Source organism: Corapipo altera, unplaced genomic scaffold (assembly GCF_003945725.1).
Source record: "Corapipo altera isolate COAL_440 unplaced genomic scaffold, ASM394572v1 61286, whole genome shotgun sequence".
NCBI classification, from domain to species: domain Eukaryota; kingdom Metazoa; phylum Chordata; class Aves; order Passeriformes; family Pipridae; genus Corapipo; species Corapipo altera.
The window spans coordinates 5,508,838-5,526,979 of record NW_020884907.1 but is presented as its reverse complement, the minus strand read 5'-3'; the positions used below and the strand labels follow the sequence as shown (position 1 = coordinate 5,526,979).

General features: G+C 39.5%; 1 protein-coding gene across 2 annotated transcripts in view; it reads left to right on the top strand.

Moving 5' to 3' along the window:
• Positions 1–5,462, top strand: part of LOC113951481 (3'-5' RNA helicase YTHDC2) — a 35,887-nt gene extending 30,425 nt beyond the window's left edge. For both annotated transcript variants that reach the window (XM_027652497.1, XM_027652498.1), the window contains exon 30: positions 31–5,462. The gene's annotated coding sequence lies outside the window, so the exon portion shown is untranslated. The remainder of the gene's footprint in view (positions 1–30) is intronic.
• Positions 5,463–18,142: the final 12,680 nt, after the last annotated feature.

The following is an 18,142-nucleotide window of genomic DNA, read 5'->3' as shown; positions in this document are numbered from 1 at the left end:
ACTAATTCTCTTCCTTTTGGTTTCTTTTAGCTGTGGTTGTTGGAACATCAGCTCTAACCACAAGAACCAGCAATGTGTCTACAATATAAAGATGAGGAAGAACGTGGCACAACAGATTCCTTCCTGAAGCTGCTAGTCATACTGTGCAGCTAGAGTGGAAAAATAAGAGGGAATTATGTTGGTTTCAGTGTTTCCTTGTCTTAACAAGTGTCAATAACATTATCCACCAATCTGTTTTTGACTGAATTATTTTTTCTACAGTAGCATCCAGTAGATATTTAAAAACATGGTAAAGTTCAACTGATTTTGAAACAATGCAACACCTGTAAGTTATTCTTGGGTTTAAAGTAGCTCAGCAGACTGTTTAAACATGTAGTTCACATTTAAAGACTTCTCCAGTAAAATCCAGTAAAATATGTGAAAGAAACAAGTGTAATGTTAATTAACCAATCTTGCAGTTTGCGTAAAAGAAATAAATTGAGAATACATGGCTCCAAATAGATTAGAGGATTCCATAAGTGTTTGTATGGCAGTGCAAATTTCTATATGACAGTGCAAGAGAGCAGGATATATTCATACAAACACTTAGACAGCTGGAGAATATTACTTTTTAATTTAAATTCATGAGACTTGAGTGTGGGTTAGTCCAGTAGTGTTTCCAGTTTCAAATATTTTTTGCCTTTAAGAAGTACTCACACTTGGATAAGCTGGAACAGTCTTTCAGAGGCCTGTTGCCAAATGGCGGTCTAATAGTTCACTAACTTGGGCATTATTAGAAGATTTTTACTTCTTTTATAAAAAATAAAAAATAATTAGCAGTACCACTTCTGTCATCTTTCAGTGTAATTCATGCTTCCTTTCTATACCTTGTCTTTCAAGTTCTTTTCTTTCTTCCATACTACTGTTGTTTTGCTTTATTTCACTTTTCCGTAGTCTTTAACATACTGTACTATAAGGCTGGTATAAATACAGTCTGTTTATTGTCAGCACTATGTTTGTGGTCATTCTCAGGTTAAGAGCTTTTTCTGCTCCTGAGCTGCTACTTAGTTTCTCACAGGATATTCTCACAAATTTACCCTGTATATTTGTTCTTACATTCTGTGTAGTGACTTCCATACGTAAACTGTCGGTTTTAGTAGGTTTACTGCCAAGACTAGCAGGGTCTGTGTAATGCTGTAATGCCTAATGCAGTGTTTCTGGAGATGGTGCACACAAGGGAGCTCTGAGGCTCGTGTTACCTTATACAGTACTTGCAGACCTGTGCCCACAAAGAAATCTGGGGTGTATTGCCCTGTATAGGATTACGGGTCCCCATGCACTGCAAGGACAGAGCTGGCACAGAAGGAGAGCAGGGGCAGGCGTAGTGTTTGGTTAAGGAGCCTGAAGAGGGCTTCTGCGGCTTGATGATAAGAACAGTCCAGCCAAGGACTTTGCATTCCTCAAGGGCATTGTCTGATGAGGTAGGTCTCTTGTTTGGAGAAGAGATTGTGCCCTGCTACCTGAGTCACAGCCACAGTCATGTAATTTTTGGCATGCCCAGATGTTATGTCTCACCCAGTCTTGAAGGATTATTTGACTTGCTCTTGTAACAACCCAGGTAATTGTACTACCGATCTGTATTTTTGCCAGTACTGTTTTTTGGAGATGGACTGTTTGTCCCTGAAGCTGTTGGTCTGGTGTTTGTAACCGTATTCTGTAACTTGGCACGGCTGCCTTAAGCCCTTACACTCTGGTGTTAGAAGTCGGATGTGATACACTGCATCATGGGCAGCCCTGACCCTGTAGCAGGTGCCTCAGTTTGATTACTTCGGGACTTTGCCATGCCCATGCATGTCAGACTCTACTTTGATTAGAGCAAGTCAGATGGATGGAAACACAAAGGAGAGTTCCCCTTATATCTTTTAGAGATACTGAGCAGGACTTGAAGCAATGCAGTTTACTACTTACAAAAAGATCCATCCCTTACCCAGCAAGACCCTGGGGCTGTGATAGAGGAGAAGGCTTTAGCCCCTGTCTGTGTTAAAAGCCATCAGACTAATGTGGGGAGTAATGCGTGATCCTCCAGGTAACAGTATCTGCCTGTGAAACATTTGATCATTGTCTGGAGGCTGTGGAAAAGGAACTTTCTTTATGTAGAGTCCCAGAAGACAGGAATAATACTTCATCTGATTCAGGTTCAGACAATGCTGTGTCAAGTTCCTCCCAAATGGAGGACTTGGTAATCTAACCAGTTGTTAAAACAGAATGTGATGCTTGACAGGTACCACTATATGCTCTTTCACAAGCACTGATGTAACCGAACTAAGCGGATGCTGTCACAAATCTGTTACTGTAAACTATTTAAGCTGGCTGGCAAATATGTTATACAGCAGATGGAGGACACCATTTGAGTTTCAGACTGGAAAGCCTGGAGTCTCACTTTGGGATCTGGGATCCAACTACAGTTTCCAGCAGGAAGTGCAGATACTCTCTTCCAGGCGGCACTAGGACATGTTCAGAGAAGTACCCCAAAATGATTGAGGACCCCTGGGCCAGTCCCACAGATTTGGACTGAGTTTGGCCAGGGTGGTCATCAGTCATGCTTTAGAAGTAGCACCTATGGCAGAGGAACATTGTGTGGACATTGTCCCACCTGTTCCTTAAGTGCCTGCTAATCAAAAAAGGTCCTGGTCCACTTGGAGCACATTTCAATAGGCACTGGCCCTACAGGCACAGGAACCAACCTCACATGGGCTCATCTCTTACAAAAGTTAGTGTCTGGAGAACAGATCTAGTGGACTTTTCTTGATGTTGCTGAAGCATTTGAATGTTCATAATTCTGCTTGCTTTTAAATGATTTGAAAGAAAAAGCTTTGAGAAGCTTCCCTCTGATCTCTCTCATTGGATGATTACTGTTATGGCGACCTTGCAGAGAGACTCCTTTATTTTCTGCACTGTCATCCATACAAATTTAGTAGGTTTCATCTAGTAGAAATAAGGACATCTTTATGGCTAGCCATCACTTCAGTTAAATTGTTGCAAAATGTCTGTACAGTTATTTCACTATGGAGCAATTATTTCCCCATAGTTCTTTCTGCAGAATCCTCTGCTCTGGTTTCATGTTGTGACTGTAAGACCACAGCTTTGAATGTTTTGGAAAACCACTCCTTACAGCCGTCAAGCACCTTCTGGTTTCCTAACCTTGTGTATTGACATTCTTTGTTTTCACTTTGTATCACCTGGGTCCCCAAGGAGACAGATCTTGGTAACCATGTGTCTGATATTACCTACAGTATCATCCCTGGAAGAACTTCAGGGCTGCACCTCTGTACTGGGATTTTTAGGGACACCTCATCTGGCTGATCATGGCTGAGTGTGATTAAACTTGGTGAAGTGAAAACTAAAGCAGGATGAAGGCCACAGAGGTGAATGTATCTGAAAAGACAATTTTTATCTATGACGACAAATGGGAGAAATAGCCCATCACCATCTTCTGTGCAACAGTAAAAATCCCATCTTGGAGGTTGTAAGCCAGGAGTGATTTACTCTGCTTTAAAGTAAATGAAGTTCTTGCAAGCAAGACCATTGCCCATAAACACTGGAGTGAGGAGAAAGGAAACATAAATGGAGGACAACCAGAGGTTTGCAAATTTTTTTCATACATGAAAACTTAGCAGTACTGATTCAGGGCAATTCTTGTCATGTTCCTCAATGCAGCAGGTAAGATCTTTGCCAGTGGCTCATGGGAAAACGCTGAGGTGTGCTGCCTTCTCTGGAACATAATTCTGAAAATAGGTAAAAGTGGCAAGCTGTTTTGCCACAGACAGAATTTGATTCCTTTTGCTAGGAACAAAAGTAAGTTTGTTAAGTATTTTTTAAGGGTTTTTTTTGTTAAATATTTTACTTTTATAAAAATCTTACATTTCTGTTGGTTATTTGTTGCAACTACTTATTCCAATATTTGCTTTTTTAAATTTTTTTTGCCACTATTGAACTGGTATAATTTTTGCTCCATCATCCCAACAGCTATAAAGACATTTCCTCTGGTCCTTGTGGGTTTATTTCCTACTGTGAGATTTTTTGCAGTTTCTGTCAAAATGAAATCACAGCTCATAACTGGCAGATTTCTCTGAGCTGATTGGATCAGTCCATATTTACCCTGGGATGCTTTGTCTTTAAAGTGAATTAGAGTGGTTTCTGCAATTACTAATTTTCCCTCCTTTTTTTTCTCATGTGGAGCTGAAGTGGTTGTCCCAGAGCAACCACTTTCTAGATGTATTCAGTCACTGTCTGAATGACATTAGCTGTTAAAAGAAATTTTTGTCACTGGGCTCTCATCTCCATCTGTTGGATGTATTGGCACAGATCAATTATGATACCTAGTAGCTTGATCTTGGTGCCTTAAAAGAGAGACCCCATAAAAAGGAATCCCTGGGCAATTATGCACTTGCAATCTAAACTCCCCATCCCTCATGTGACAGTCCAGACCAACACCATTATTAGAGTCTGGGGTCTTTTTGCTCTTTGTTGCCTCACTGTTTTGTTACCAAGTGGTTGCTATGTGATCCCCTTCACATCCTCTTAGGTTGGTTTTGGTAGGGGTCAGTTCTGTAGTCCATGGTACAATCTGATTGTTGCAGTTCATAGACTGTGATCTCTGAGTTGTCTGGTCCAGCTATTAATTTTTAACTAATATTTGGGGGATAACCATGTCTATTATAACTGTTGTTAGTGTTCATATTGTTAGCTCCAGGTTTCACTATGATCTATCTTTGACTTAGACATAGTCAACATATATAGTTTAGATAAAGTTCAACTTGTGGCTTAACAATTTTAGCTACTTCTGTCAAGCAAGCACTTAGCTACTTCCAAATAATACAAAATTTTAAACATTAGTAGTTTGTTTCCTGTTGCTCTACATTTTTCTTCTAGCACTTAGCTGCACTGTTACCTTTCCTGTGGATCGTGCTATGTTGCTTTCAGCCTTCTCTCAGCTGTCTCTGTTGCATCTTCTAACAGGTACCACGGGCCAGAAGGTGGGTGATGCTGCTCTGGATTAAAAGCTTTATTTGTTGTTTTGATTCTTTTGACAGATGTTGAAAGGGTGTTGCCTAGATCAAAAGTGTAAATCTAGGTTTAAAGAAAAATCATGAAAGTAGACTGAGGGAATACCCTCAGTAGAGAATAAAAATTAAGAGTCCTGAAGATATTAAATAGCATGCCCATAATTAAATCAGGCAATTCAGAAAGGTTGTATTTTATTTGTGTCAAGCCCAGAAGGAGTTTTAATGCTAATTTCATACCTTGGGGAATGTGAAATCATTATTTTTTGCCTTGTGTTGTATAGTGCATAGCTCTGAGATTCACAAGCTGATCTTGTAAGTTTGCCTATGTGAGTGGTCATATTGTATTTGGTACTGTTGATATATGAGCAATGGTTGTAGCTCGAGGCTCTTAAATAATATGCCACTTTGTTCTATCCATATGGAATGTCTGGGGAAGCCTAGCAGCAGTCAAATAAGATTAAGAAATAGGGAACAAAACACAATTGCCAAAATTGCTACTATATGAGGATGTTCTGGACACTGGGCAGAAACTGTGAATGAAATTGAATGAAAATAGATTTAATAACTTCTACTCTTGTAAACCGTATTGATAATCTGTTTTAAAAGCAAGCTTTGTGGAAATAGGTACTGACTCTGTGCACTGACAAGCTTTCTGTGAATTTTAGCTTATAGTGTGTCTAGTTAAGAGCACAAAACTTCCTTTCTTTGATTGCTTTGATGAGTCTTTTCAGATTAAGCATTTCTTTTCATACTCATGCTTCTTGTATTAGTTTAAGTGCAGTTAGTAATGAAGAAATCTGTCTTGCAACTCAACAATTTCAGCATTTCAATGGCTGCTGCTTTCAACAACTTATCCACTGCTAAGTTCCAACATGCCCTAAACCAAAGTACAAAATAAGATTTCATTGCTGTAAGAGAACTGCTGTGCTCTATTCATAGCTTTTTTATGAAAATGGGATCTACTTTTTATTCTAGGGCAGGCCTAGGGAGTAAAGCAGAAGTACCAACCTAGGAGGAAGAGAAAAGAGAAAAGGGCCACAGGACACCTCAGAAACAGGCTGTGAAGCTTCCGAGAGACCCATGGACTGATGCTTTAGCTTATTTTCCTGATTACCTGGTTGAATTTTTCTGATTTACCTGGTTGACTGGAACTGTTAATATGTATATGGTGTAGGTTTTATGTGTGAATTTTGCTGGTCTTCTCTCTTCAGAGGCACTGAGAAAGTACGTTGCAAAGTTCCGTGGCCTAGCCTGGACATCAGAGACTGCAGTAGCCGTAGTCATAGTGCTCCTTAGTCTGAGGTTGAGGTAAGGTTTAGCTGCCTAGCTCTGCTTTTGTTTCTCTTTAGAGCATTGAAGCTGGATGAGATCAGAAAGTGATTAAAAAAACCGCACCATGCTGTGTTTCCCAGGTGAAGTAGACAGAATTTGCTGTGTTGTCTCCCAGTACTCAATTTTAAAAACCACAGAAAACATGCTTTTGTCAGACTTGAAACCTAATGGGAATGTGCCAGTTCCCATTTAAAAGTGAGGACAATTTTGTTCGAACAGACACCCTGTTTTAACACTCCTAGAAAGGAAATACTGCTGAAAAGGGGAAATTTTAACTTCCCAGGCACATCATCAGTAAGTGGCAGAGCCCTGATCTCCTAAGGTTTGTTTTAATAGATGTTGCTTCACTCAGTAACAAATCAAACCAACAAGAGATGTTGTCCAGCTTTGGTAAATGTGGACACAAGAGTTATAGGAAGTATCCATGGGTGGAAAGGTCATACCAGTTGGTATAAGGTGGAAGAATGGAAGGAGAAAGTAGCTCTGTTACGCTCCTGTGAACACCAATACTACTTTTTAAAAAAATTTTTTAGGTGAGATGTTTCCTGAACTCTGAACATGTCAGAGCTGTTGAATTGTTTGTATTCTCTGTGGTGAGACACCAGACGAGCAGGGGTGGTACAGGAAGAAGCATTTACTTTGAAGGAATACAGACGATGGTGTCAGAAAAAATAGGGCTCCAAAGATCCTTCAGAGTGAAGCTAGGTGGTGCAGTTGACTAGCACATGAGTTCCAGTCCCCTGAGGACTGTTTAAAATGAAACCTAGTTTTATTAGCAGTTGCAAATAAAGTGGCCTCTCCTCAGGAAAAGTAGTGAATTATGGTAAGGAATTTGTATTATTAGCCTGCTGCTTTTTGTCTGACATACCCATGAGTTTTTACTTCTCCAAAAAGGAGGATGATGAGAGGTGGTAGAGTGCAGGTAGATATTAGAAGATGTGTCTTCGGAACTGTTATTAAATACTTGTTAATTTTTTTTCTCCTCCATGGAAAGCAGGCATTATTAGACAAGCAATAATGATATGTTAGTTATTAAAGGCTTTAAATAGTAATTTTCTTGTGTAAACATTACTAATTACCTGCAAGAAATGATGAATATGAGGATGGTTTTTCTAAGTAAAAAGGTCAGCTCAGGACAGGGCTCAGGACAGGGCTCAGGATCCAGGTTCCAGCCGTGGTGCCCCAGACTCTTCACCAGCTCTGTTACCCTTCTTTTTGTTACACCTTCTCTGTTCTTTAGCTTAGTCTATTTATTACCTCTTGGTCCCTCAGCACTTGAAAAATATAAGTCCTTGCCTAGCTGAAATGCAGATACCAGTAGGCTTCTCTGTAACACTGATCTCTGCTTCTTGCTATTTCTGTTGTCCTAAAGCAATTTTGGTTTACTCTGTTTCAGTTGTAACCTTAAGAGTCGTCTCTTAAGAGTGCAGGAGACAGCAGTTCCAGTGTGTCTGAGGTCAAGAAAGTGAGGCAGGCCAGCTGAGCTGAGCTTAGCTGAGCAGGGATTTTCTGCGAGAACTTAGGTGGAAAAGGAATGTGTGGGCATTGGAAACAAGGCTGAGTAACATGAGAGTACTATACGGGTGCTGTTCACCACTGTTGGGAGAAAAGTTTTGCAATCAAAGCTTGGTAAGAATTCAAACTGGCCAGCACTGAGAAGGATGACAATAAGGTTTTTAAAAGATGTTAACAGCAAAAGGAGGATCAGAATTAACATTAGTTTGTTGCTTGACAAGGTCAGACATCTCACAAGTAGGGAGGTAGACAAAATGGAAACATTTAATGCCTTTTTCACTGAGGTTTTCAACACTAGTGCTGGGCCCTGGGAGCTCTGGAGCCTGGTGTTGGAAGACTTTGACTTGGTGGATGATAAACTCGCAGCCAACCCTGAACTTGTTTAAACCTTGCTGCACCAGCTGGACATGCATAAATCTGTGGCACGCAATTGGATTCATCCCCAGTACTGAAAGAGCTGGACAAAGCTACTGTGCATTCTCTTTCAGTTATTTTTCAATGGTCTTGGGAGTCCCAGCTAACTGGAAACTATCAAATATTGTCCCAATTTTAAAGAAGGATAACAAGAAAGATACTGGTAATTACAGGCCTGTCAGTTTCACCTTAGTGCCTGGTAAAGTTCTGAGTAGGTTATTCCTGGAGGTACTGAAAAACACTTAAGAGACAACACAAGTCATTGGCCACAGCCAGGGTTCATGAGGGGAAGGTCCAACTTTAATTTTACTTTTATAACAAGGTCACACATCTAGTTGACCAAAGGAAGCCAATAGATGTGAGGTTTTTTGGTTTCAGTAAAGTTTCTGATACTTTCTGTAAGGACTTAAAGAGCACAGTTGCCTGTCTCATACACTCTCCGCCTGAAGGAACTTGACATAGATAAGACACCACAGCAGGAACTTAAGATAAGCACAGAAGGGAGGAATTTGCAACAGGAAGGTGCTAATTCTGGACCTGTCAGAGGCAAGATCTGATTCGTACATCCTGGTTAATGCATCTGGAAAAAAATTCCCACTGTGGTAAACTGTAAAGGAAGCAACTGCTCATACACACGCCACCCCAAGTTATGGGAACAGCATCTGCAACCATTCCATGGATACCTGGAACTTGGACTGTATAAAGGTGGTACCTGTGGAAGAATGACTCCCAGGACCCCCATCACCAAGAAACCCATGGTGAAGAAAGACCAATGGGCTGCTGCTGGATCTATGGGTGGTCTGCTTGATCTCTTTGTCTCCCTCTCTCCCCTCTCCTCACCTTTTCTCACGTTCACTGTTAAATAAAATCTGTATTATAGACTTTAGCATATGGGCTCATTTGGATCTTAATTCAGGCAGAGGCATTTCTCGCTAACTTCTCAGAATGTCCTGGATAACCTGTGCAGCACACAGCTAGACAAGCCCATAATATATTGGGTGAGCAACTGGCTGATGTGTTGGGCTTATAGTAAATGGGGTGGTATCAGGCTAGTGGCTAATCATCAGTGGATTTCCAGAGTGTTCAGTTTTAGAGCAAGTATTACTTGAGAATTTTATAAATCCAGATAAATTGAAGGTACATTAAGTAAGTTTGCTAATGATACTAGACTAGGAGGAGCTGTGGACTCCTTCAGTGGTAGAGAGGCCTTGCACAGAGATCTGGATAGACTAGAGAGCTGGGCAGTAACCAACCATATAAAATTCAATAAAAGCAAGTACTGGATTCTGCACCAAGGGTGGGGCAACCCCAGATGTACAGACAGACTGGGGAATGAGATGCTGGAGAGCAGTGCTGCGGAAAAGGACCTGGGGATCCAGCTCAGTGGCAAGTGGAATATCAGTCAGCAGTGCCTTGGGAGCCAGGAGGGCCAACCGTGTCCTGGAGGGTGCCAGCTGGTGGAGGGAGGGGATTGTCCCTGTGCTCTGTGTTGATGTGGCCTCACCTCAAGTCCTGTGTGCAGTTTTGGGTACTTCAGTATAAGGAGGACATCAAACTGTTGGAGTATGTCCAGAGGAGGGTGACTGAGATGGTGAAAGACCTCAGAGGCAAGAGGAGCAGCTGAGGTCACTTGGCTTGTTCAGCTTGATGAAGAAAAGGCTGAGAGATGACCCCATCACAGTCTACAACTTCCTCAAGGGGGACAGCAGAGGCTGATCTCCTGTCTCTGGTGACCAGTGATAGGACATGAGGAAATGGAATGAAACCGTGTCAGGAGAAGTTCATATTGGACATTAGGAAAAGGTTCTTCACTGAGAGGGTGGTCAGTCACTGGAACAGGCTACCCAAGAAAGTCTACCAGATTTGAAGGAGTGTCTGAACAATGCTTTTATTCATATAGTTTACTTTTTGGTAGTCCAGGAAGGAGCAGGGTCTTGGACTTGATGACACTTTATGGGTCCCTTCCAATTCGAGATATTCTGTCATTTTCTCTGTTCTCTTTTTTGTGCTAGTTCTATAAAGAGTTAGTAATTAGGTTTTCAAGAAGAGAAACAGTTCTGTGTGCATTGCAAAGGAGCATTCCTGCTTTCAGTAGCTGCTATAAACAGCCAAAGAAGAGATGAGAAAGTTAAATAGTCTTGTACTTGCTTGAGACTTTGCAATAGCATGTACCGGTAGTGTTTGCATTAATATTAAAACAAAAAAAAGTTAAGTGCACAACTTTAAAGACTCCAGATCAATGCCACTGGATGTTTTCTTTTGGACCTAAACTTTGGCACAGCATCATTAGAAACTTGTTAAATTTAAAACAGGCTATTGCAGGACCTGGTTCAGCCACTAAAAAGGCTACCAGGAATATTAATGGCTCACTGGATCAGAGACAAGGAGAGGAAAATTATATCTAAAAATTTTAAAGGAAAGGAATCTTTAAACATTAAAAAAAAAAAAGTAAAAAAAATATTTTCATCTTAAATCCAGAACTGAATACTCATTTGCACCAAGTAATGTTGTTTAAAATCCATCCTTGTCTCTTTTTTTCCCTTGGGATAGATGTATTCCTAGTTCAGCACACTGTTTAATTTATATATAAATGTCAAGATAACCTACAAGAACCCTGTACTCAGACAGCAGTCAAATTCTTGGCATGTTACTACTTGTCTCTGCCAATCAAGATGCAATCCTTTCTTAAACTGACCTTCCTAAGAAGCTGTGCCCTGCAGGTTCTGCTCGAATGAACACTCTAGTTGAGGCAGCAGACAGATGGAAAATCAAAATCAGTTCTTAGCTCCACTGCAACAGTTCTCTTTCAAAATGAACTGTAGGAAAACTGTCTCTCTCACTGGGAACATTTTCTGTCAGTTTTTTATAGAATCATGGAGTTGTTTAGGTTGGAAAAGGCTTTTAAGTTCATTGAATGCAACTGTTAACCTAACACTGTCAAGTGTGACAAAATAGCCTCTTTCTCTTACTCACTAAAGGAGAGTTAGTTGTTGAGAATGCTAGAAATAAAAAATGGGGAGTATCTGGTATAAATGAGAAATGAACAAAAGAGCCACCAGATCAAAAAAAAAAGGAAAAAGAACACATTTACTTCATAGAAAATGTCAAGATAGCAGGCTAAAAAATAAAAAAAAAATAATGGGGTGTGTACAAAATGTCTGTAGGAAAATAAAAAATTAGTCAGGTTAGGTACCTGACCTGCTATTCCTCTCCCAATTTTCTGCTCCCAACTTTTCAATAAATGCTAAGTATATAAAATTTGAAGTTGTTTTTAGCATAAACAAGAGTGGGAAAGATATTTGTGAATATTTTATTAGAAAAAAAAATCAGGAAATCAACTGAACCAATTTTCTGACACTTATCATAGGAAATATTTCTAAACTTTGTGCACAAATTAAGATAAGTTGGTTCTCTGCTGCTGTCATTTTATCAGGACTGCTCATAACTTCTTCATGATTTTGTCTCACACTTCAACTATATTTAATATGAGCCATAAAGTACACATGATGGCTGTGCACCTTGTGAAATTATTGGAAGTTCTGTTTTTCATCTCTAGAACGTTCCCATCAGTGGTGAAAGCTCAGGAAGGTTCAGCTTTTCTCTGTTGCTGGACTTCTGATGTGGATGTGTTCACAAAGGAGATAGTTTCCAATATTCAAGCCTTTCTCTGCAGTTGAAGAAAATGACTAGTACACGATGAAGGGAAGTGACAACTGAACATCTGTGTTGAGGACTCCTGATTAGCCCTCTTCCTCCACTGCTTCTGAATACTTATAAGCCTTGGCCTCCATCACTCATTTTGCCACTTCACCTATAACACAATCACTTTTGGCTTTTGATGAATACTCAAAATGACACCAACTCTCACCCTGTCATCTCAGAGAACAGGGGCAATTTGACTCTCCAAAGTTGTCCTCTGCTCTTTTTTAAAAGGAAGGTTGAATAATGATCCCTATCCTTAGGGAAAACCACAAAGTGACATCTGCAGAACAGTAATTAAGAAAAAACATGGTAACTATTTGGATGGAGGGGAAGGCAATGCAGCTGTTTCTAACTAGCATTTCAGAAACCTTTTCACTCCCTGTGTTGGGATGGAAGAGAAGCAGCAGCTTATTATATGGAGAAAGATTTTTTGGCATTTATTTTAAAAAAATGTCTGTGCTGTCACTGTCATTTGTATGAATGTTACTACAATTTGTCTCCATCTCCTTCTTATTTTGGATAACTTACGTTTTTTATCTAGATTTGACAGCAGGAATATGGTGAGGATTATCTTTCCCCTGAAGCAGTGACTGAGGATGGTAACTCTTTTCCCTACAATTTTGCTGCATCAGCTGTATTATTCAAACTGGAGGAAGGAATCAGTGTCCTTTTTACAAAAATGTGCTTTATATACTTTAAATTAGGAGACTGAACATGTGTTGAATGTGTGGTTTGTGAAAAACTAAAGTGCTAGTCATGTTCCCTCTGACTGCAACCCAACCCTTTTTCTCTTCATGATCAAAGTGGTCATTCATGCTCATTAACATGGCACTCAGAGGAATCCTGATTGCAAGGACCCTGAGAAATAAATTTGTTTCTTCATAAGAATAGAAGCTGGAATGAGTCTTTTTCTCTCTAGACCTGAAACTGACTGACATATTGAAGTGAGAGAGAAAATTTCTACTAAGTGTTCAACCTCTCAGTGTTCCCATTGCACTATGTATTCTCTACTTGGCATAAACTCTGTATTTTGTATACTTGGTGCCTTTCTCTATCCTCCAGCTTTTTTTTTTTTTTTTGATTGGCTTTGTGCTGTCAAACTGGAAGCTGTATGAAGCATTGTGTAATGAAACAATAGATAAAAGCTTTTGTATTGATCTTGCCTGAGATGGCTCTGCAGCAAATTGTTCTGCAGTCTCCTGGAGTACTCCCAGTGGCCTGTGGGGCAACCAGGATGTACATATTTACTGCTTAAGGGGGCCATAAAAGTTTGGGTTTGGTTCGCATTTACTGATGGAGAGAAGGTGCTGAGTAGCAGAGGTAGAATAAAATAGTATCTCTGAATTTGGAGCACCACTAAAAGGACCCCCTTGGTTTATGGTCAGGTGAAGACAAGTGCAGCATGGTGCTAAGCTCCATTTCCAGGTTGCAGAGGCACAGATTCTCACAGTGCTTCCTGCTTACTGTGTTCGTTAAAATAGATGCCTCTGTCTTTTCTTTTACTTACCAGTAGTCCATGAATCCTGCTGCAGCTGAGCCTCTTTCTTACTCTGCAGAGGAGTCTTGTTTGGGTGGGTTGCAAGTAATTACTACCAAATACAGGCAGGGGTGAATCTTACTGATGCACTGCTTCTGGAGGTGCCAAAATCGGGGAGACAAATCAGCTGTCTAGCCTGTGTTGTTGATCCCAGGCCTAACTTAAGTGTCATGTGAGAAGAGGCCTATTGGGGCAGGAAAAATGAATAGATTTTCCTAGAGAAGCTTGGTGAGAGCTCAAGGAATATCTACCTGAAGTTCCTCAGGATTGAGCCAGGTGTAGAAAACAGTGCATATACCAAATACGTCTGGGGAGCGGAATTTAGCAGTTAGTCAACATAATTAGGTCCTGGTTGTTTATTGCCAGGGTTATTATGTGTTTTCCACATATTTTGGTTGTTTGGTTATATCATGATTTAACCCCATCTGCAAACAAGTACCACACAGCTGCTTGCTCGCTCCCTGCCCTGATGAGATGGGGAGGAGGATCAGATAAAGGTAAAATCTGTCCCCAGTTTATATACTGGATGTTCTATGCTATGGAATATCCCTTTGGCCACTTCAGGTCATCTGTCCTGGCCATGGTCCCTCCCAGTTTCTTGTGCACCCACTCACTAGCAGAACATGAGACACTGAACAGTTCTTCACTCAGGGTAAAAACTTCTCAGCAGCAGCCAGAACATCAGTGTGTTAAAAAGGTTATTCTCGTAGTAAGTCCAAAACACAGCACTGTACAAGCTACTAAGACGAAAACAAACTCTATCTCAGGTGAAATTGGGACAGGTTATAAGCCTTGTACATGATTTTTTATCTGCAAATAAAATATTTGCTTTTTTTATCCTTGCCAGAAGCTTCTGTTTCATTTGTTCTGCCTCTGACATGGATTGCATGCTCTTATATGAATCCAAAGACTTCAAAAGCAATTAAGTAATTTCTGATTTTGCACATCTTGAACAAGGTGGGTAGATAAAATTTTTAAGACTAGTAAAAAAACATTGATGTTGGCAAAGGAGAGGAAGTCTTGCATTACTGCCTTTACCTGACCCTTCTTCTTTCTCTGGATTTCAGCTGAAGCTCAAATAAGACCTCATTCTTCAAAGGGCTGTTTTTTCTCTGCTTTTTCCTGTGAGATACTGTTGTTTTTTTCTGCCCAGGATGTTCCCAGACTTTGTGCAACTTTTAAAGACAGACTCAGCCGTTTTAAATCACACAGCTCGACCTCCTGTACAACATAGACCATTAAATCTGACCTTGAACAGAAGATGTTCATAAACCTACCTTATACCAAAGGCTTATCATGCTGTTTGAGACAGTAGCCGTGTTTCCTTCAGAGTCTAGTAATTTTCCATAAAGGCTCTGGTTTGTAAGTTGGAGTCAATTTGCAGATTTTCTCCGGTTGAAGGCTAAAGATTACACAAGAAAAAAAGTCCCTTTTCACCCTGCCCCTTCAGCCTGTGGTATGCAGTGGGCACCTGTGCACACGATGGGAGGCAGGTCTGCCCTTCTGCAGATGCAGTAATTGCTCAGACAGTTCCTGACCAGGCTGACAGGGGCAAAAAGGGACCTACAGGATGTCTCTTATGGCAGATCATTAATTTCTTGCCTCTGTCACTTTGCTATCCTCCTCAGTTATGGTTTACAGATAGTTAAGGACTCTCATAAAGGGATTTCTGCTGAACTTTAAGACAACTACAGTATCGTAACTGAGAAGAAAATAGCTACATTTATTTTAAGAATTAATTTTGACTGTAGGTGAGCAAAATGCTTATGTCTAAGAGTAAACTCAGTATTTTTGGAGCAAGAAGAGGTGTGGCAAAGTAAGTTTGTATTTAGTAAACATAAATTTGGGGTCAGAAAGTTTTGAGAACTAAAGATTTACTCTATGAGTTGAGAAGGCAAAACACCAAAGAGACAAAAAGGCATATTTGGAGAAAAAAGAAAAAGTGGACATCAGAATTTTTGTGTAACCCAGGACATCTTGCAATCCATAGGAAAAAAGAGATTAATGTGAACAAATCTCATCTTTATCAAATTAGGAAAAATAAGGATAAAGCTGGGTATCATAACCTAAATTTGACCCTATTCTTATTGACATCTATAGCAAAAAAAGGTCTGTACTTGGGTTTTGCAATGCAAATTTCTTCATGAAGCCTTCAAATGGCAGCTTTATTTCTTACCCTGCTTTGTTTTTTTTGTTATTTTCTACTGCCATTATTTTTAGTCACAGTGATGTAGGTAAGATTCCCCCTGACAGGATTCCCCCTGGCAACTGCAGAATGGGGCCAGAATCTGAACTTTATTGGCAGGAAAGGCGTAAACATGAGCCTTCCAATGTACTTCTAAATGATGAAAAAAATTGGGGAGAATAAGCTTTAGCAAGCATTTTAAGAGGCAAAGCACTTTACCAATATGCTGAAGTGAACTTCCCTTAAAGAGCCTTGCTGTCAAGGTCATTATTCCTTGGTTAAACTGACGGAAAGGTAATTTAATTTTCTGGCTGCACCCTTGCTTTTGGCAGAGACTTGTGAGGCTATTCAGTGTTAGTTATAGCTATGTTCAGTGTCTGAGAAAGCTGAAAAGTCCAGGTATCTCCATTTTGGAGAAATTATTTTGGAAATAACCTAATTTGTCTGGCTTTTAAATGTGCATTATCTTTTTATCTTCTGCTTACATTCAGCACAAGATAGTACTGACATTTAATTTTACAGGTCTCTGAACACATCTTAAAAAATCTGGTTTGTTTCTTTTTTTTTTTTAATGTTTAGAAAATATGTACTGAGTTAATCTTTATTTTGTATTTCTGTCTTGTAAAATTACTCTGAAGGTGAACAGAATATAACTGGATTGGTGGTGTAGTCTCACAGAAAGAAACATTTCATAATAGTTGCAATAATAAGGTTTTTTCTGGGGAGAACCTTATCTACCTTATCTACAAATGATATCTATATCTTGATTCTTAGGTATCTCAGAGCCAAAAAAGTATCTGAGAAAGAAAATATCCATTGGACTGTTTGCAGTGGTGGTAAATATTCAATTGAATTCTGATATGTACCAGCCTAGTTTTGAAATATGACATGGAATCAAGACACTGTAATTCCAGTGAATAAGTCTCACTGCTGTGAAGGTTTCCTGACAGTGTCTGAATTTTCTCTTTCATAATATTTTACTCATTAATTTAATTCTATTTATATCTGATATTGCTGAAATAAATTGATCTGAGATAGTGCAGGCTGAAAGCCTAACTTTCCTTACCTAAAGTGATACTTTTACTTAATTATTGACCAACTAATCAGTCTGTAAAAATCTTCTTGCATTTCATTAGAAAGTTCCTTTCAGCTTCCTTAGGAAGTGTTTCCAACGTAAATAACAAAAAGTATTGTTCCCCACTTAAATTTTCTCTTTTTCTTTCCATCTGCCTTCTGTTTTCAAGTTCTAATGTAATTTCTGGAAGCTCCTGTGAGCACACATAGTCACTAGGTGGTGATGTTCTGCCAAGAAAAGCTTAAAATGGGGGAACTACAGAATCATGAATAAAAGATGAAAAAGGCCTGAGAACACAGAGATTACTAGTTTTTAATTATTGTATTTTTTTATTTACAGTTTTGCAGAAGTTGCAAGTTTGGAAAAAAATCCTCTTTCTGGCTGATTTATTTTAATCTAACAAATTATTTGCTATGGACCTTAACTTGAATAATGGACCTTGTATGTGAATAATTACATCTTCCATCACCAGTCAGTTAACACTACTGCTGTAAAGACCTTGGGAAGGTTGGTGGCACCTAATACTGCATTGTCAAAGCTGGTGTTTAAAAATACACTTGCAGTCAGTATACGGAAGGGATTAAACAAAGTGCTGAGGTTCACATGTAGTTATGCTAAATTTCTGTTTTGAGAAATGTATTTGCTCTGTCTTATGCTTTCTTGATCTATAAGGAGGCACAGAAGTGTTTCCCAAACCCAGGATGGTCTCCTCCATTAAATAACAGAATAATTGTTTATATTACAGGGAATGGTGTGCAGAGGACTTGGACTTTCAGAAGAGTCCTCTCCTTATGATTTTGAAATATTGTCCTGAGTTCACAGCAACCTGTCTAGAAGTTCTTACATGTCTTTTGGGAATTGTGCATGTGCCAAATGGTACACCAAAATTTTCCACCCAGATCTGGTTCCTGACAATTGCATTCTAAAACTAGTTTCTGGGGTCTCATTAAATAAAAACAAAAAATAACTCACTTCTGTCTTCTCTGTACCTAAAAAATGCTTTCTAAGAAAGCATTATTAAGGACAGTGAATAATTAATGTTCAAAGACTGATGCAGACATGTGGCTGTCCATTAACCTCACAAACAATGGTGTCAGTTTTGAAGTGCAGACAATAGGGAAGAGAGAGGGAAAGACATTGGGACAGGTCCGTGCAAAGAGTTCTTTCAAGTCTAGTGATGTTTGCGAGGGTTGTGGGATAAAAAATAAAATAATCAGCATTTTTACACCAGCAGAGTAAATGCCTCGTGCAAACACAACTCATTTTGACAAACAAGTCAATACAGTTTATTTCATTTGTGGCAGTAGTAATAAGCTGTGTCAGCACAAGCAGCCTTG